We start from the raw sequence: 22,043 nt of genomic DNA on the forward strand, positions 1-22,043 counted from the left end.
CCAGCCAGCCCAGAACCCCAGCCAAACAGTCCACGGGGACAGTGGAGGCACCTCCTAGACATGGAGGCAGGACTTTGAGGGATTCCACTCCAACAGCCAGAAAGGGGAAGGAGCCCACAATACCTACAGCCAGGAAGGGGAAGGAACCCACAACACCTATAGCCAGGAAGGGGAAGGAGCCCACAACACCTACAGCCATGAAGGGGAAGGAGCCCACAACACCTACAGCCAGGAAGGGGAAGGAGCCCACAACAACTACAGGCAGTAAGGGAAAGGAGCCCACAACACCTACAGCCAGGAAGGGGAAGGTGCCCACGCCTCCTGCCATGGAGGGAATGAATCCCTCAATTCCATCAGAGGCTGGGAGGGTGAAACCACCACCACTAAGGCCACCACTTGTGGTCACAGACCCCTCACCTCCAGCAGAGGCAGCCCGCGAGGCACCATCACCTGTTGCCACAGAGCAGCACTTCCCACCAGCTGAGGAAGTGCAGCTATCACTGCCAGCAGAGGCATCCCAGGAGGCACCATCACCCCTTGCCACAGAACAGCACTCCCCACCAGCTGAGGCAGTGCAGCTATCACCGCCAGCAGAGGCAGGACAGGAGGCACCATCAAATGTTGCCACAGAACAGCACTCCTCACCAGCTGAGACAGTGCAGCTATCACTGCCAGCAGAGGACATGTAGGCCACCCGTCAGGGACTACTGCACAAGGGGCCCCCTCCAGACCCAGTGGGGATGTTCCCCAGCTCAGAGACTGTAACCTTGTACTCCCCAACACTGAGAAATGGACATGGAGCCCTCTCCAGGACCAGTGGGCATGTTACCCATTTTAGAGACTGTGATCTTGCGCTCCCCAGCAAAGGATGATGGTCATGGAGCACCCTCCAGAACCAGTGGGCAAGTTCCCCACCTGAGAGACTGTGGCCTTGCACTCCCCAGCAAAGGGTATGGGCATGGAGACCCCTTCAGAACCAGTGGGCATGTTCCCCACCTGAGAGACTGTGGCATTGCACTCCCCAGGACAGAGCAATGGGCATGGAACCCCATCCAGAGCCAGTGGGCTTGTTCCTGTATCCGGCTGAGGTGCCCCCCCCCTCCTCCCCCATGAGGTGCCTGCCCACTTGCAAACTGATGCCCCTGCGGTGTTCTCTCCGGATGATGTCAGGATACAAGCTGGGCCTTGGACTGTGCCCTGTGGCCTTGTGTGACCTTATGACTTTGGACTGGGCATTGGCCCTTTATGAACATTTGTATATATTTGGTTCATGTGGTGGGTTTTGCTATGCTAATAAACTGTCAGTACTTCTGAAATCTGGTCCTTTTTTTATTGTGCTGTGTGTCGTGTGCCATTGTTTTTCCTCTGCAACTGTTTATGTGTATGGTGTGGGTGTGTGTGGTGTGTGTTGTGCGTGTGTGTGCGTCACTCTCATTTTCCTCCCTCCATCCCTTGTGTGCTAGGCGGCTGTACTCGCTGTTGTCGTCTTCGTTGGTGTTGGTGTTCCAGGTGGAGCATACTGTAGAAGATCATTGGGAAGACTTGCAGTTCGGGTTCCATGGTGGCGTAGTTCTTTCCTGTTTCTCCAATGGTGAGTCCTTTCACTTCTGAGTTCTGTTTCTGCCAAGCTTTTGATGGCATTAGTACCGCCCCGGAAAAGGTGGAGGATTCATGTGTCTTAATATGGTGGGCGGAACTTTGTCTTCCGCCTGGCTTTTGATGGCTACTGCCGTGATGAGTGTTGTTTCCACCCTGCCGGTTGGTGTGGTACATTGGCTGTCTATGGGATTTATCATGGCCATGGTCATAATTTGGCGGTACTTACTGGCAGCCTGTTGGCGGTATTACTGCCACTTTATCACTTACCGCCAGGGTTGTAATGAGGGACATAATATTTATTAAAATGTACTACTATTCTAAATGTACTGTATCATTTTAATATAAATGCACCAACTGTAAGGGTTATGTGTATATATTATTGTCTTATTGTGAATAATGAGTATGTTTGCAATGTCATCCCCCTATATACACAGGCAGCTCCAGTGTAACATGTTGTAACTTACTTTTTTATATTTTTATTTATTATTGCAATTTGATTTACCATGAACCTGGCCTTAAGGCATCAAAGCACTTTACATGAGCACCAGGGTACAGAACACAAGGTCAGATTTTTTTTCTATTTTTAAAGCATCAGAAAGTTTATGTGACACTGGGATTTGAATTTGGTTCCCCAGTTTCAAACTTGGCTCCCAATTGGTTAGGTTACAGCTCCTTCTCCTCATATACAGCTATCATGTTTGCCTCCAGGAAAGGCAGTGTACACATCAGTGAAGAAGCCCCTGACATTGGTGACACCTTGCACTTGGACAGAGTACAAGTGGTATCTGTTGTAAAAAGTTTTTTCCTGTGGTGAGGTGGCTGATATGTCATATAGGTGAAATCAACAGCACCAAGTACACAAGGGAAGCTGGTAAAAGTGAGGTGAGTAACTGGGGCACTCTTCTTGTGGTGCGCCTCAGTACATGATGCAAGCAGTGAGTTTGGCTTACCTGTGAGAGGCCGACATTGTCTGAACTGACGTTTTGAAAAGAAGCATTGACAATGACGTGGAGATCAGCAAGTATTTTGGTAGAGGCTGGGATTGACTAGTGGTAGACAGGAGGTAAATCAAGCTAATGCCCCCACTTTGTAGTCATGTCAAGAATCACTTCGTAATGGAGAAGCTGTAACTCGCAATGACTGCTTCACTAGGCCTTCCAAAACTGCTGATCATTGGTCTATGAATACTATCTCTCGCTCTTCCTCAAATAATTGGTCCTCAAAATGAGAGGCAAAGCTACAAAGACATTAACTGACTAGTGAACGCAACCTGTTTGGTGTTTGAGTTCATTTATTATTTGGTCATCTTGCATGTAATTTGTTGATGATATAATGAGTTTTTCCAGTAGATTGTTGATCCTGAGTCACCAAATCCTCCCTCTTGCATTAGAAGGTGTTTTCTGTGTTTCATACGCTTTGTTGTAATATGTTGATCAGAATGTGTTACAAACTAAGAAAATATTTTTTAAAAAAAATGAATTGGTAAAGTTATGAAAAACATATGGCCTTTATTTTTATCATGTTTGCTCGGTGTTAGTGATTGACTTCCTTTATTTCTTTGAGCATCTGGGGCCAGATGTAGCAAAGGATTTGCGCGTCGCAAACGGCGAAAATCGCCGTTTGCGAGGCGCAAATGCCTCTTTGCTATGCAGAAATGCATATTGCGAGTCGGGACCGACTCGCAATATGCATATCAGAATCGCAAATAGGAAGGGGTGTTCCCTTCCTATTTGCGATTCGGAGTGGCATGCAATACCATTTGCGACCGCATATGCGGTCACAAAGGGTGTCGCAGTTACCATCCACTTCAAGTGGATGGTAACCCACTTGCAAATTGGAAGGGGTCCCCATGGGACCCTTTCCCCTTTGCGAAGGGACCCAATACTATTTTGTCAGGGCAGGTAGTGGTCCAAGGGACCACTACCTGCCCTGAAAAAATACCGAAACTAAAGGTTTCGTTTTTTTTTAAAGTGCAGCTCGTTTTCCTTTAAGGAAAACGGGCTACACTTAAAAAAATAAAAACTGCCTTATTGAGAAAGCAGTCACGAACATGGAGGTCTGCTGACGACAGCAGGCCTCCATCTTTGCGAGTGCCTAGACTCGCTATGGGGCCGCAATTTGCGACCCACCTCATTAATATTAATGAGGTGGGTCATTGCGACCCCATAGCGACTCGCAGACGGTGTCTGAGACACCGTACTGCATACCAATTTGCGAGTTGCAAATTGCGAGTCGCATGGACTCGCAATTTGCAACTCGCAAATGTTCTTTTTGCTACATCTGGCCCCTGGTGCAGTACTAATGATTGACCAAGTGTGGGTCTTAACCTACTCCAATTTACTCCAAGGCTGGCCCGGGGTATATTTGAGCCTATTTTGTGCTTATTAGACTTGTAGGTTAATTAGAGACATATTTTTTAGAATAACAACAAATTAAGTGCCTGATTTAGAGTTGGGCTGACGGGTTACTCCGTTCACTGACTTCTGATCTCCATAGGCTATTATGGGATCATAATACAGCAGATGGGTTATCTGTCACATTTGTGGCGGAGTAAACCCTTCTGACAAACTCTAAATCAGGCCCTTAGTCTGAAGTGGGTATTTTTCTATCAGTATATTCCCTCCTAAGACCCTTCTTAAATCTCACTGAATTTCTTCTATTTTTAAAGAATTATTACCTCTTTTTCCCAGCACATCCCTTGGTCTCTCACAAATTTACTACAACATTGTAAATCTGTGTAGATTTCTTGGCACACTTGGCATAGATGTCTAACCATAAAAGCTAGGCGAAGCAGAGGTGGAGATGTCAGACTGTAATTTAGTGCATTGTATTTTCTAGTAAGTAGTACTACTGGAGTATTACTTTACATATTCCTAAACACTGTTTGTGAATTGAGACTAAAACGTTTTTGTAATATAACTTTTTTGGGCTGATAATCTCTCTGAATTTGTCTCTGTGAGTTAGCCTAAGCTATAGAAGGGATGATGTGCAGTCTCTTTCTAATTCTGAAGAATATTATTATGTGGCATTGGTTTAAGTACTTAATCACTTGGTGGTCCATTGTTTCAAAATCCAATATAGTAGATCCATTTTAAACTAAGGGCCTGATTTAGATCTTGGCGGATGGAATACTCCATTACAAATGTGATGGATAGCCCGTCTACGATATTACGAACCGTGTAGGATATAATGGGATCATAATATGGCAGACAGGATATCTGTCACATTTGTGACAGCGTATTCTCCACCCTCCCTCCAACAAAATCTAAATCATGCCTATAATGTTTGGAACAGTTGGCATATCATTGCTTTGCCACCAAATGTAAAAGCCCCAAATAATTTCAGAGTATTAAATAAAAAAATATTCAGAACCTAAGTCAAGATTACAAATTCTGGTATAAGAAATTAAGAGCTAAGGAGGCAGGATACATTTGTCCCTCGAGGTGTTGAATGAGCTTTCCCCAGCTGCATCATTTAGGGCAATACATGATAGTTTTAGAATAATTTACAGCATTTTGCATTTGTGTTACCGGTCCTCAAAATCACGAAAAACCCAAACTTTAGATGTTTTCCATTTGTGTTTTTAGAGGACATGGACCATCCATGAGACGATAGATAACTTGAGTGTTTTGTAAAGTAATCCCCCCACAGTGTCGGGAATTTGTTACATTCTTGAATTATGTGCCAGTGAACTTTGACACCTTGATAAGAAATGTGTTAAAATTAACAGCCATATCCAAAAGCTCATGATTAACTCTAATCCTGGGGTATAGTAATTCTGCCAGCACTACTTTGTTATACACTGGTTCACCTGCAAAGATGTTCCAATAAATATGCAGATGCAGGTAAGGAATGCTGTCAGGCTGTGAGTGATTGAAAACATGTAATATTAGAATGGCCTGCTCTAAACTAGGGGCAGAGAGATATACAAATTGCGGGTTAAAGATTGACCGTTGTGTTTTTTTCCTAGACTGCCTTAATAAGTATTAGAATATCATTGATGGCCTAGAAAGGCCCTTATGTTTGGCTTTTTGGTGACAAATCATCCTGAAGTGGGAATACTCTGAACCACACAAGGTTGTGTTAGTCACAATATTGACAACAAAAATATCATGATATAAAAAAAAAATATATTGTTGCCTAAATGTCATGAACAATAATACTGACTCTCAATACACAATATGTAATCCATGAAAATATCCGAAACAAAATATCACAGAAAACATGGTCCTATGACATAGCACAAACAGGTATAACTCCCTAGAAACATGCCTGTTTTGAGAGGATAAAGCTACTCTGTGTGAGAAAAGTATCAAAGTATCCAATAACCAACGTGAAATTAGTGCAGATTTATTGTAATTGTATAAAGTACATCTAACATAACATTTGCTATCAAACTTAAAAAAAAGAAATTACGAATATATCTAAAATATGTACCACTAATATATTTTCACTTTGCATTCATTACTTGAAATACTCTGGAATTCAAAATAATGAAGTATTCTGTACTAAAAAGCTAAGAGGTGATTTGCCCAAAAGAAAAGAAAAATGTTACATATCATCATAAACAAACATTAGTATATTCCAAAAACTATCATTAGAGACAGAGCCCCCAGTTCGCCACACAGTTAGCTGGTATTGTATTGTATTGTACGGTATTTGTAAAGCGTGTTATGGCCATGGCATCGAAGCGCTGAGGAGAACCGGAGGGTAACAGGACACAAAACAGAAAGGAAACCGTTGTCACAACCATTCCATAGTCTCCTCCTCCCTAAAGGGAGAATAGACAAGTTTTCAATTGCTTTCTGAAACAAAAGTATGAATCTACCTGCCTGATAGCAGGAGGGAGGGAGTTCCAGAGTCTAGTTGCCCCCACCGAGAAGGCTTTGTCCCCCTCATCTCAGACTATGGCAGCGAGGCACAGAAATGAGGAGCAGAGAGGAGGCTCTAAGTAGCCGGACAGGCTGATAGGGCTGCAAAACAGAACTAAGATAATTGCAGCCATCTTGATGGTGGGCCTTATGAGTTAAGCAGAGTGTCTTAAACGTAATCTGTTTTTCCACCAGAAGCCAGTGAAGTTGTCTGAGACTTGTGCTGGCTGATGCGGAGTGAGGTAGATCTAGGACCAAATGGGCCACCGCATTCTGAATAAGCTGTAGCTTATGAAGTGCAGGCTTACTAATATTTAACATTAAGGTATTGCAGTAGTCCAGTTTAGATATCACAAGCACCAGGACCACCACACTTTTCAGGTCTCCCTGAATAAAGGGAAACATTTTATCAAGCATTCTCAAAGCCCCATAACAACATTTAACCGTCAGGTTGTCTTGTTTCTCAAATGAAAGTGATCCCTCAAACACGATGCCCAGGTTTCTGGCCAAGGAGCATGGGGCTGGGCACTAGCTACAAGACTCTGGCAACCAGCGTGGGCTCATAATTTAGTATCTATGCCCAAAAAAATAATTTCTGTCTTTTCCCCACTAGGTTTAAGCCAATTGCTGCTCATCCAGACACTGATCTCTCTCTTGTATTGATAGACTCTGTCTGCCACCTCCTCCCAATTATGAGAGACTGGAATAATCAGCTGAGTATTGTCCGCGTAAGACACTACTTGAAAGCCGAATGAACACACCAGTCTAGCCAGTGGCGCCACATAAAGATTAAACAAAGTAGGGCTGAGCGAGGACCCCGATGGAACCACACACGGTAGTTGAAATGGAATAGCCCTGTAATCTCCACAAGACACAGTGATTGATCTATTTGTAAGAAAAGACTTGAGAATGTCAAGTGCCCTATCTATAACTCCCGCCTGATGCAAGCGCTGGATCAGCAATTGCGGTGATATAGTGTTGAACGCCGCAGAAAGATCCAGTAGGACAAGAATGGCGCCCTTCCCCTGATCCACTCCGGTACAAATTATATCAGCCAAGGATATCAGAGCGGAGTCCTTGCTATGAGCATGTCGGAATCCGTGTTGAGAGGGATCAAATCCTCCATTGGCTTGTAGAAAATCAGCCAATTCAGTATTAACATGTTTTTTTTAATTGTTAGATTCCCTGCCTGGTTTCTTTGTAAGAGGGATCACAATGGATTCCTTCCAGGTGGGGGAATACACCCTTCCCCGAGGATGTCAACATACACTGGTTCCAGGGCAGCCGAAACCACATCGGGTACTAACTGTAATGTCCATGGGGGACAGGGGTCATTTGGTGGTAAAATGTCACTTTTGGGACATTTGAAGTCAACAGAAAGACAAAGACAAAAGTAGAAGACAATGTCACATGGGAACCCAAAACTTTTCAGGATTTGATTCCCCCCACTCCTAACTATGACACACATACCAAGGAAGACTTCATTCTATGCATCAGACTAAATCTAAATCTAAATCATGCCTATAATGTTTGGAACAGTTGGCATATCATTGCTTTGCCACCAAATGTAAAAGCCCCAAATAATTTCAGAGTATTAAATAAAAAAATATTCAGAACCTAAGTCAAGATTACAAATTCTGGTATAAGAAATTAAGAGCTAAGGAGGCAGGATACATTTGTCCCTCGAGGTGTTGAATGAGCTTTCCCCAGCTGCATCATTTAGGGCAATACATGATAGTTTTAGAATAATTTACAGCATTTTGCATTTGTGTTACCGGTCCTCAAAATCACGAAAAACCCAAACTTTAGATGTTTTCCATTTGTGTTTTTAGAGGACATGGACCATCCATGAGACGATAGATAACTTGAGTGTTTTGTAAAGTAATCCCCCCACAGTGTCGGGAATTTGTTACATTCTTGAATTATGTGCCAGTGAACTTTGACACCTTGATAAGAAATGTGTTAAAATTAACAGCCATATCCAAAAGCTCATGATTAACTCTAATCCTGGGGTATAGTAATTCTGCCAGCACTACTTTGTTATACACTGGTTCACCTGCAAAGATGTTCCAATAAATATGCAGATGCAGGTAAGGAATGCTGTCAGGCTGTGAGTGATTGAAAACATGTAATATTAGAATGGCCTGCTCTAAACTAGGGGCAGAGAGATATACAAATTGCGGGTTAAAGATTGACCGTTGTGTTTTTTTCCTAGACTGCCTTAATAAGTATTAGAATATCATTGATGGCCTAGAAAGGCCCTTATGTTTGGCTTTTTGGTGACAAATCATCCTGAAGTGGGAATACTCTGAACCACACAAGGTTGTGTTAGTCACAATATTGACAACAAAAATATCATGATATAAAAAAAAAATATATTGTTGCCTAAATGTCATGAACAATAATACTGACTCTCAATACACAATATGTAATCCATGAAAATATCCGAAACAAAATATCACAGAAAACATGGTCCTATGACATAGCACAAACAGGTATAACTCCCTAGAAACATGCCTGTTTTGAGAGGATAAAGCTACTCTGTGTGAGAAAAGTATCAAAGTATCCAATAACCAACGTGAAATTAGTGCAGATTTATTGTAATTGTATAAAGTACATCTAACATAACATTTGCTATCAAACTTAAAAAAAAGAAATTACGAATATATCTAAAATATGTACCACTAATATATTTTCACTTTGCATTCATTACTTGAAATACTCTGGAATTCAAAATAATGAAGTATTCTGTACTAAAAAGCTAAGAGGTGATTTGCCCAAAAGAAAAGAAAAATGTTACATATCATCATAAACAAACATTAGTATATTCCAAAAACTATCATTAGAGACAGAGCCCCCAGTTCGCCACACAGTTAGCTGGTATTGTATTGTATTGTACGGTATTTGTAAAGCGTGTTATGGCCATGGCATCGAAGCGCTGAGGAGAACCGGAGGGTAACAGGACACAAAACAGAAAGGAAACCGTTGTCACAACCATTCCATAGTCTCCTCCTCCCTAAAGGGAGAATAGACAAGTTTTCAATTGCTTTCTGAAACAAAAGTATGAATCTACCTGCCTGATAGCAGGAGGGAGGGAGTTCCAGAGTCTAGTTGCCCCCACCGAGAAGGCTTTGTCCCCCTCATCTCAGACTATGGCAGCGAGGCACAGAAATGAGGAGCAGAGAGGAGGCTCTAAGTAGCCGGACAGGCTGATAGGGCTGCAAAACAGAACTAAGATAATTGCAGCCATCTTGATGGTGGGCCTTATGAGTTAAGCAGAGTGTCTTAAACGTAATCTGTTTTTCCACCAGAAGCCAGTGAAGTTGTCTGAGACTTGTGCTGGCTGATGCGGAGTGAGGTAGATCTAGGACCAAATGGGCCACCGCATTCTGAATAAGCTGTAGCTTATGAAGTGCAGGCTTACTAATATTTAACATTAAGGTATTGCAGTAGTCCAGTTTAGATATCACAAGCACCAGGACCACCACACTTTTCAGGTCTCCCTGAATAAAGGGAAACATTTTATCAAGCATTCTCAAAGCCCCATAACAACATTTAACTGTCAGGTTGTCTTGTTTCTCAAATGAAAGTGATCCCTCAAACACGATGCCCAGGTTTCTGGCCAAGGAGCATGGGGCTGGGCACTAGCTACAAGACTCTGGCAACCAGCGTGGGCTCATAATTTAGTATCTATGCCCAAAAAAATAATTTCTGTCTTTTCCCCACTAGGTTTAAGCCAATTGCTGCTCATCCAGACACTGATCTCTCTCTTGTATTGATAGACTCTGTCTGCCACCTCCTCCCAATTATGAGAGACTGGAATAATCAGCTGAGTATTGTCCGCGTAAGACACTACTTGAAAGCCGAATGAACACACCAGTCTAGCCAGTGGCGCCACATAAAGATTAAACAAAGTAGGGCTGAGCGAGGACCCCGATGGAACCACACACGGTAGTTGAAATGGAATAGCCCTGTAATCTCCACAAGACACAGTGATTGATCTATTTGTAAGAAAAGACTTGAGAATGTCAAGTGCCCTATCTATAACTCCCGCCTGATGCAAGCGCTGGATCAGCAATTGCGGTGATATAGTGTTGAACGCCGCAGAAAGATCCAGTAGGACAAGAATGGCGCCCTTCCCCTGATCCACTCCGGTACAAATTATATCAGCCAAGGATATCAGAGCGGAGTCCTTGCTATGAGCATGTCGGAATCCGTGTTGAGAGGGATCAAATCCTCCATTGGCTTGTAGAAAATCAGCCAATTCAGTATTAACATGTTTTTTTTAATTGTTAGATTCCCTGCCTGGTTTCTTTGTAAGAGGGATCACAATGGATTCCTTCCAGGTGGGGGAATACACCCTTCCCCGAGGATGTCAACATACACTGGTTCCAGGGCAGCCGAAACCACATCGGGTACTAACTGTAATGTCCATGGGGGACAGGGGTCATTTGGTGGTAAAATGTCACTTTTGGGACATTTGAAGTCAACAGAAAGACAAAGACAAAAGTAGAAGACAATGTCACATGGGAACCCAAAACTTTTCAGGATTTGATTCCCCCCACTCCTAACTATGACACACATACCAAGGAAGACTTCATTCTATGCATCAGACTAAATCAAAATGACAGATCAATTTTCACCTATAAAAGTCGTTGAGTTTGAAATGCAATGGTAAGTACCTAAATTAAAATCTACCCTGGGAGAGATTTTAATTTAATCAGGCCATTCAGTGCAGGACACAAAAATATCACACAAATCTTTCAGTAGTCTTGCAAGGGGAAGTTTCCATTTAAAGTGAAGAAAGTAATAGCTCCTTCATTTGCCCCCTTACTGAAGTGATAAGAGATTATCATACACCAGGCTACCAGGATAACAATGAAAACCGTTCTTCTCATTTAGGCCACTTCAAGGAGTTTGCACACACCAGTCAGGGCAATGCCACACACTCAGGTACCAGATCCCATAGCGAAATGAGTTTCAAAGCACCAAAACAAAAACAACAAAAATTAATAATCCCACAGAAGGAAGGGTGGCACAGCACATTCCAAGGGAACCTAGGGAGACCACATCCCACTTATATGAAGGCATTGAAATCCTGAAGAAAGAACATGGATGCAAAAATGTAGGCAAAGACAATGCCTGAACCAAACTCTCCGGACTATAACTGCCAAGCAGATTAATGAAATGTACTTAATTCTAGCTACAAAAGTCCTTCTTTGAAAATATGCAAGGTCTAGAACACCTTTGTTCAATATCATACACCCTAATACATGAGCAAAAACAAACAAACTTTACACTAATAATAAGCCACTTCAAAAACTAATAAACTAATTCTAATAACAAAGCTGTGCATATTTGAATATCCTTGCTTAAGTATCTTATCCAAGACATAAGTAAGTACGTAACTAAAACGTTTGTTTGCATAGTTAATAAAAACCATTGCATATAACTAATAGCAGTAGCAAATCTTGCAATAATAGCAAGTGACACTCAAATAAAGTGCATAAAACTAGTAGCAGTAATGATCCCTACAATAATAGCAAAGAACACTATGAAAAACTCATAAAATATACTAATTACATTCATAAATAAAATAACCAATATTACATTTTTAGATTGATGAACACCTTACGTGCAGATCCATTGATGGCCTTATGTGGCATGTTTCTTGTTATGCTCATTGTGGGCAATCCAAGTATTGTGTGCAGGGGCCTATTTGTCATGGTTTCTGGGGAAATAAAATGAGTTTTATATTTGTACGACGGAAAGCCACTCCTGTGTGTCTTTAACTTGGGACAAAAAAGTTGAGAGGTTCTTCTTTTGGTGCCCTTGTTTTTGAATGTAAACTGTGTGTGCAGAGCTCTTAAAGTGCATGCTGCCCATGTCCATTCTCTAGCCCAATGCCACTAAGGCCCTCATTACAAGTGTGGCAGTCTTAAGACTGCCACACTGCGGGGTGGTTATACCGCTGCAGACCCGGCAGTAAAGACCACCGCATTACGAGCTCAGGGGTTGCTGAACCACCACAACGCCACAATGCCCGTTGGTGCTGTCGCACCGATATGGCTGGTGGTGAGCTCCTCTGGGCCAGCAGGAGGCCTAATGCCGCCAGCCGTATTAGGAGGCAGCATACCTCCAAGCTTTTTGTCATCAGCACAGTCACCCCCACACATCCACACACATGCACACCCGTCCACACACTTCTAAACACCCCCACCACCCAACTGCACACGACCATACTAACATCTCACCTGCTCTCACACTGACATATGCACACCCCCACTCGCACCTCCCTCTGGAATCATTCACACCCCCACCCCCTCTGCATTCATGAACACATCCACGCACACATACATTAACCCCCTCATCCGCGCACTTCCATACAAACACCCCCACATCCGCACACTTCCATACAAACACCCCCACCCAACCGCACACATACACACAGACACCCCCACTCACTTGCACGCATACACACACACACCCACTCACTCGCATGTATACACAAAGACACTCGCAGACTTGCACACATGCACCCCCTCATTCGCATGCCTACATTCACACACTCTCCCTCTGCATATGCATACATGCGCACATCCCCCCATCCGCATACATGCAGACACTCCCCCAACTGTTCACATACATCCTGATACCCCCACTCGCTCGCTCACAAACATGCACTCGGACACTCCCATTTGCACACATACACGCACTCAGACATCCCCATTCGCACACATACACACACTCAGACTGACACCCACACCCCTCTGCATGCAAACACACATGCACTCACACTGACACCCCCTCCACTTCCACACACACCCTCCATGCTCACATGCTTACACACACACTCCTGCACACCTATTCCACTATACATACACGCAGACACCACACACATACACCCAACAGCCCCCCTCTGACAGTCCACTTACCTGTTTTGGTAAGGTAGTCGTCGGGGAGGGGATTCGTCCTGGCATCTTCCACCGCCAGCACCACATCGTCATACAGGACACTACTGCACCATATTACACATCGTAGGACAGCAGGCGGAGTCCCGTTGGTATGGTGGTGCTGGCAGTGGAACCGCCTCTGATCCTTTCTCGGCCAGGCCTACGGGGTCATATTTCCACATGAAAAGGCAGACATCCACAGCAACTCAAAATGTGTCAGTTTTCAGATCGCCAAAACTGGCGGTCTGTTGGTGGCAGAGGCTTCAGCGGTCTTGCAAAAAGACCACTGAAGTCATAATAAGGGCCTACATTTCATCAATACCAGTTTTAAAAAACTGTTCTCTGGCAAGCTAATGGGATGGAACCTCTGCTCCACCAAGTGGTTACGGCTCCTCTGCAGCAGCAATTGTGAAGTTTCAAGAATGTTGACTTCTGTAGCTTTTTTCTTTGGGCCATGACCGCTGGATGTGTAATACTGGGGCCATTATTATGAGTTTGGCGGTCCTGAGACCGCCAAATTTGCAGCGACGGTCTAACCGCCGCAGACCTTGTGGTAAAGACCACCACATTACGAGTTGTGGGGTTTTGCCGAAGCCAGACCACCACAGCGCTGCCTGTCCGGTTGGACCGCCACGGCTGGTGGTGAGCTCCTCCAGGCCAGCGGCAGGCCTAATGCTGCTGTCTGTATTAAAAGGCAGCGAACCGCCAGGCTTTTTCGCTGCGGTTAACCTGCCATGAAAACCCTGGCAGTAATGTACCAGGTGACAGGAATCCCCATTCCTGTCAGCGGCACACACACACACCCACAAGTCTACATACATGAGACCCCCCCACCCATCCACGCACTTCCAAACACCCCTGCCAACCGCACATACCCATACAAACATCCCTACCCACTCTCACACTGACATACACCCAACTCCACTCACGCATACGCACCCCTTGTGCAATCATTCTCCCCCCACACTCCTCCTCAATCATCCACACCCCATCCCCTCTGCAATCATTCACACCCCAAACCCCTCTGCATTCATGCAAACACCCCCACCCCTTCCTCGCATGCATACATTGACACAGTCCCAGTCCGCATAAGCATACATGCACACATCACCCCTCATCCGCACGCTTGCACACATACATGCAGACACCCCCCTACCGCATGCATATATCCAGACACCCCTACTCACTTGCTCTCAAACATGCACTCAGACACCCCCATTCGCACACATACATGCACTCAGACAGATACCCCCACCCCTCTGCATACAAACACAAACACACACGCACTCCCACCCCAAACCCCTCCTCCCCTCCACTTCCATTTTGACACACATACATAAACACATGCACTCATGCACACACATTCCGCTACACATACACGCACACCCCACACACATGCACCCAACGCCCCCCCCCCCTTTCGGACGGTCCACTTACCTGTTTCTATGAGGTAGTCGCCCAGGAGGTGATGGGTCCTGGCGTCTGCCACTGCCAGCATCGCACCGCCGTACAAGACACTGCACGACCATAATACGCATTGTATTATGACAGGTGGAGTCATGTTGGGGTGGCGGTGTTGGCGGTGGAACTGCTTTTCTTCCTCTGAGAAAGTCAGATTTCCACCCATAAACAGGCGGAAATCCTATGCAACTCCAAATATGGCGGTCTTCGGACCGCCAATACTGGTGCTCTGTTGGCAGAGGTGGCTTTGGGGGTCTTGAAAAAAGACTGCCAAAGTCATAATGAGGGCTTGAGTCTTGTTTGTATCTGCATAGGAAACAAGATGTGCCCAAAACTGTATAACATGAACTTGTGTTTTAAGACTGGTGAAAAGTGGTGTCATGATTACTCCTGAGGTATCAAACTTTTGTAGGAGTTTGTAACTGTCCAAGCATGCTCAGTGAAGTGATTTTTATCATTGAAATGAGCCTGACATTTGGTTCAAGAGTTAATTACTCTACAGACTGCTGTTCTTTCCATGTTACTGGCCCATTCGTCTTGGATGCCTAGCTTGTCTATTGCCTGCCCTAGGAATTCATCCCAAGAGTTTTTTTTTTTTTTTTACTGATTTGTTCCCTGATTTATATCTAATATACCTTAGCTTGTTTAGGGAACCCCTCTCAGAAGCACACAATCTCCAGCATAATTTGACAAAAGCATTCATTCTTTGTAGTTTTTGATTTTTTAAGCCAAACTTGAGACAAACTTGGGCTGAAGATGATGATTTTGGTATGGACAATGCAGTATTGTAGGCTTTTGTTTGGAGCTTGTTGAGCATTTCCGTTTCCCCACCATGCATGATTTTCATACCATTTGCCACTGTTGGAATGAATTGGACTGCCATTACAGTTAGTAAGGGACCAAGTAAGGGGCAGCTGAGTTTCTTTTTCAGCAGCTTGAAGGCAAATAATAATGATTGTGCTCTTGCCTGTGGGACAGCTGGGTGGTATTTGAAGGACATCTGGTGCTCCATGTTGATGCCCAAATTCTTGTGTGTGGCTGCTCTCTCGACCTTTCTGTCCTTGATGGACCAGGTAAATGACTTATATTTGGTGTTGACTAGGTGGACCTCTTTAATTTATTGTAGTTCAGTTCTAAACCTTGCTGGTCCATATAGGTTTTTAGAGCATTCACAGGATGTTGCAGGCCAATTGGCATTTGGCTCAAGAGGACAAAATCATTGGCATACTGTAAGAATACTATTTCTCTGTTGCCAAACTAGGGGGATGGCCTTCCTCTTGTGAATGATGATTTTCTAAGTCAGCAAGGTATAAATTAAACAAAACTTGGGGCTAGGACGCATCCCTGTTTCAGGCCATTCGTTGTGTCAGTTTTTTACATGATAGGATAGGTTCTTTCATTATTCTATTACTTACACTCCTTTAAATCCAGTGATAAAATTAGTACTAGATATCCCTACATGCATAAGAAAATCAAATACCAGATAAGCACTTACTTACACATTTGTGAGAATCCTCAAAACATGTAGAACACATTTTTAGATAATTATATATGCAACGTGAGGAAACATATCATGGATGTGAATAAAATAACCATAATTATAGACAACATAGCAGCATCAAGACCATGAATATAAAATAAGTCACTCATTAGGACTACAGGCATACTGTTCAGATGTGTTATGCTAAATTGTTGGAGGAGCTCACCGACGGCCGTGGCGGTCCAACCGGACAGGCAGCGTTGTGGTTGAATACAAGATTTTGAGAAAGGATCATCAAAAAATGATGTGTTTCCATGTACTTCTATAAGTGCACAAAAAGTTAAGTGAAACATATGAGAGGTCATTAGTCTCCTTGATTGATAGCCTAATTGAAGCCACTTGGTCTTCCCTTTTGCATGTAAGATGGGTTCTCATAGCAGAGGCAGGATTGATTGCATATCCAAAATCCATAATATCCATTTTGTAAATCTGTTTCTTAAGATTTTAATTTAACATGACTTAGAAGTATCACATAGCATCACAAGGCAACTGTAATAGGTACACTAGCACATCCAAGAGCTCGATTACAGTAAGGTGCTTTTGCTTCCAACATTCAGACCCATTTGGGTATATTCATTACATCCTTGAATTTCACGTTTGCAATAACCAATGCTTGTTAACTGTCTCACATATTATAACCAATGCTTGTTGGTTATGCACATTGTATCCCACCTGCTAAACTTGTGCCAACCGTAACTGCCAAAACATGTGCTCTTCACAATGTGATCTGGATTGAACATGTGTTACAATCATGAGGATAATTGCTCATTTCCTTAACAAGCAACAAACTGCCTTTCCACCTGCTCCAACTGTAAGTGACAAAACATGCACTCTTCACCATGTGATCTGTATTAAATATGTGCCACAATCAGGAGGATACTTGCTTTTTTCCTTAACAAGTAATCAACTGCCAAAACGCACTTGTGCACATTTGATTATTTAAGGAAGCTTGTGAGTCTGAGGCCTTGCTTGACTTTTTACCTACTGCTCTGCTCACCTGTTTCCAGTCAAGTCATGTTCCTTGTCTTCCAGCTTGCCTCCAGTCGAGTTCCAATGCAAGACAAGTTCCTTGTCCTCCAGCCTGCGTCCAAGTGAAAAAATCCAGTTTGGGTTCTTCTGAAATTTTAAAGCAAGTATCTTCATTTCAAGGTAAAGAAAGATTAATTGCTTCAGTGCAACAAAACAGAACTCTGTCTTTTAAATAATTTATGACAATAAGAATTAACATGATTTATTGTTTAAGTGGGAATCTGAGACTCTGCTAAACAGATATTAGGGAAAGACGTATTTCCTTTAACAAATGCTCCACTGGAAATAGAGCAAGTTTATCAAAGCTATTATTGGCAAGACCACAAAGTAGCCCTTTAGTCACGTTGATTGTTTTTTAGTTTAAAACATTGCTTCAGAAGCCCTGAAAGTATTGTAAAAAGAGGAAGAGACTTGTTCAGCCCTACAGAAGCATATGCTCAATGTATTAACAATGTATAATTTCACAATAGTTTATGCAAGTTCAATGTATTAATGAAATAATTATTTTGCAGCCAAGAATCCTAAAAACCAACAACCCAGTATTTTGAGAGATCAGAAGTCCTAATGCCCAACCTGACATGCAGTCCAGGGTCTAGAAGTCTGATTCTGCAGTCCACGAAGCAGTAGCTGGTAGTTTCTCTTTTTTCCTTCCCAAAACCCCCTTTCCCTTGAGGACTTTGCGAAAGGGAAATGTGCTTTTCATTGTGGTCACGTTAGTCCTCACTGGGATTGGGGAATTGCCACCCCCCTTTCAGAATGCCTGGAATTCAGGTGAGTGGCTCGCACAGAACAGCAACAAGCAAAGTCCCACATTTTGTAATATTCCCACTTAGAATAAGTTGTCCTCCAGGAGTAGTCAGCCCCGGATCACATACTTTCAAGAACCTAGTGCAGAACTAGAGTTGGGTAACACTTCAAGTTTGAATCAGCCAGTGTCTGCGAGGAGTGGCTCACTTATAGTTAATAGTGTTGCATCGGGGATTGCATATTTGAGTACCAAGAAAGTCACTGCTCTAGGCTGACACCATTGAGGCATCAGAGAGGCAAGTCTGTTTAATCTCACACCCACACAAGTGAACATATTATAGGGCATAATCAATAAGTTAGGCACCTATATATCAGAGATATGATTAATTAGCACCTATTTCCAAATATAAGAGGTATTCCTTAAATGGACCTCAAATGTCTTTAGCTCTGGGTTTTATGGGCTAGTGCAAACAAGCATAAAGATCACCAAAAAGTGCAAACCATAAACAGGAAGACATAGCCAGGGTAAAAGGAAAAAATCAGCCAATGCAGCAGAGCGTCAAGAGCACTGAGGTGTTTAATCTGTGTTGCATGGCCGGGGTGTATTGGGGTCTGTTTAAGATATTTAAGTGTGTAAGTTTGCACCTATAATTACTGTAAGCCAACTTAGTTAGTTTACAACAAGATGTCCAAATGGGTGAGATGATCTCCTTCCCTATGTGCACATACCAATGCCAACGGGGAAGGGATGATTGTTGTTCTCTGAACCATTTATATAGTGTGAGAATCCATTCTTGTTTAAAAGTGGCGTAGTACATTTGGGTGAGCAGTTGGAAATCACCTGGTTCAAAGGGAAAGGAGTCCGAGCAGGACACATTACAGCCTGTCAGAGTTGAAAGAATGCAAATATGTGAAGCTCTTTAGTCAGGCCAGCATTGCCGAATGTTTCAATCTAAAGGGAAATAATTGCCACAATTTGTATGGTTGCATTTAGTATGTGTAGCCTTGACAGACATGTAAGTAGTTTGGTGTAGCATGGGGTTGTGAGCAATACGCATGTCAAGGGAGTAAACCCTCATTCTTTCCACCGTGCTAGCTACAGTCCAAATTACCCACTGTGTGCATCTGGCAGTCTCTTTAAGGTTACCTGGCCAATGTAGATTAGATGCTAATACAGCTCATAGCATAACCAGCCTCAACCTGATCTCACTCAATGGAAAGTTTGGTGCTGTGTTAATAGTGCCCACTCAGTGCTATGAAAAAGTGGTATTGCACAGAGAGGAAGTATCATTCCGGGTCAGACATAGCAATCTACTGTCTGCTTACTCTCGGTGAATTTATCTCATCCAAGTCTTGGGCATCTGCCCCAACAGGCCAGGTTTGTAATTGCTGGTGCAGCTTAGTCAACATTGGTTTCACGAGCAGTATGGGTATGTTAGTGAACAGGTACAGACATTTAGGTAATGCTATAATTTTAGCTAAAGTTATTTCACCAGCCAGAGAAAGAGGAAGATGTGTCACTCTGTCAACTTGCATGGTAAGCTTATCCATTATTAGGCAATAAATATCCCTGATGAATTTTTTTTGGTTTTCATTAACCAGCACACATACATATCTCACTGATTACTCCCTCCAAGCCAGAGGGAAGCCTGGTTAGCCCTGGTAGTACAATGTGTAAGTCAGTACAATTTGGAAGGTTCTCATCTGCGTTTTAGGATTAGTTTTGTGAGAAATGCTATACCTTTTCCAGGTTCTTTCTCAACAATGAGGAAGAAAGGGGTTCAATAGAGCACATAGAGGCAACAGGTGTCCTCCCTGTCCCATGCCTCTAAAAATCGCAAAGCAGGGAGGAGTATATCCGTATATCCATTTGAAGGATCTCTGGTATTTGGAGTGGACTATAACACTTCAACAAGACTGGGGAAGTACCTGTCCAAACCCAATATACAGACCATCACTCATAGCAAAGATCAATTGAGGAAGTCAAAGATTTTTTTCAGAATCTATCCATGATATACATTGGGAAAACAGTTAGCTTTCGATCAGTTTGGATGTCACTGTACGATACACTAGCATCACTCTGAGTGAAGGGGAGAATGCTTGCAAGTACTCCTTGAAGCCAGAACCACTCGAGGATGCATACAACATAGGGGTCATCATGGAAATGATAAAGATATGTTTTGTGAATAATATAGGTGCTCATTCCGAGTTTGGTGGTAACCGAACCGCACGTCGATGGCTGTCTTGTGACAGCCAGCAGGGTGGCAGTGCAGACCGCCAAATAATGAGTAACGTGGTGAATCCAACGCAATATAGACAACTCACACACGCACACACACCATACCTCAATGCCAAATACCCAATACACACACAAAGCCATGCAGATACGTGCCAAACATACAACACAATGCACAACAACACCACAAACACACCCCATAAACACACAACAACTAGCCCACAACCACCTTAACGATGGCATACGTTGTGTGACACCACACATACACACACACCATGAACTCCAGGTATCAATGACACACAATCAATAGCTTTGAATACACATCCAGACAGCTGACACAACAATCAAGGAAATACACACATCAAGCACTAGACACACGGATGCACACAACACCCCATAAAAACACACAAGCAGGCAGACGCACACATCACAACATTCCCATGGTCCAAACCATCTACCAAGCTCATGTAACAACACAGACACAATCCACACACATACCTCACACACCTTTGAACACAGATGTAACACCACAATGTTAAAGGAAACCAGGACAAGCATCTCATCTTGCCAACCTCAGCAATGTGGGCAGTTGTATTGGAACAATAAACTATATACAAAGGTGCCAATGGCACGTTCAAATGTCCAATTTTGCAGGACATATTGTCCATCGAGAATGGCCCAACCTGAATCCTGACTCAAGCTAGGCCTCAACTTCATAGGGGCAGCAATAGGACAGGCAGGCACCTCTGGGGTGTGTGGGGGTGGTGGAGGCTTGGAAGAGGAAGGGGCACACTCTGGTTTGGGCTTGGGAGGGGTGCATTTTTTGCTGGGTAGAGGAGCAGGGGAAACACCAGAGGGGGTACCCAAGGAATGGGAGGTGGAAGGGTCTGAGAGGTGCAGGGGGATACCCTGTTTACATGGAAGACAGGGTGGGAGAGGAGTAGGGAAGAGGTCAAAGGTGGCAAAGAAAACTCTCCTAGGTACACAGGGTGGTCACATGATTGAGGGAGAGGAGTGGAGGCAGAGGGAGTGGTCATCTGATGTGTCTCTGTGCTGTACGTGGATGCTGGTGCATGCAGTGTTGGGATGTGTGTGGTGGCTGAATGTTGGGTGGGTGAGTGGGTACGTATGCATTTTTTGGGAGGGGGCAGAGAAGCAGGGAGAGGGAATGGGTGATGTGTGAGTGAATGTTGAGGTGGTGTGTGCAAGTGAGGTGGATGTGCTGCAGGTGGTAGATACTGTAGTCGTGGTGAGTTTGGATGTGGTGTGTGGGGTGTATGACTGTGAGTCTGCTGTTGTGGTGAATGAGGGGTGTCGAGACGGGGCCACTCACCTGAAAAGCAGGATGTCTGCAGGGGTGATGGTATGCCCCCTGACCTCCTAGAACACCTCTCGGCACATTCTGGTGGACACAGAAACCCCGGCAGGAGTCCCTGAAGGAAAGGGGGAGTGGAAGAGAAAGAGACAAAACACTGCCACGTCTTTCCGGTCCAGCCAGGCACCCTGTATTTTTGGGGGGCAGGCCGTTGACAGAGTGATAGTAGAGTTAGTGCACTCAACTTCCTTGAAATTGAATCTCTCTTTCTGATATGGGCACGGGAGCGTTA

This window comes from Pleurodeles waltl, chromosome 1_1, assembly GCF_031143425.1.
Source record: "Pleurodeles waltl isolate 20211129_DDA chromosome 1_1, aPleWal1.hap1.20221129, whole genome shotgun sequence".
NCBI classification, from domain to species: domain Eukaryota; kingdom Metazoa; phylum Chordata; class Amphibia; order Caudata; family Salamandridae; genus Pleurodeles; species Pleurodeles waltl.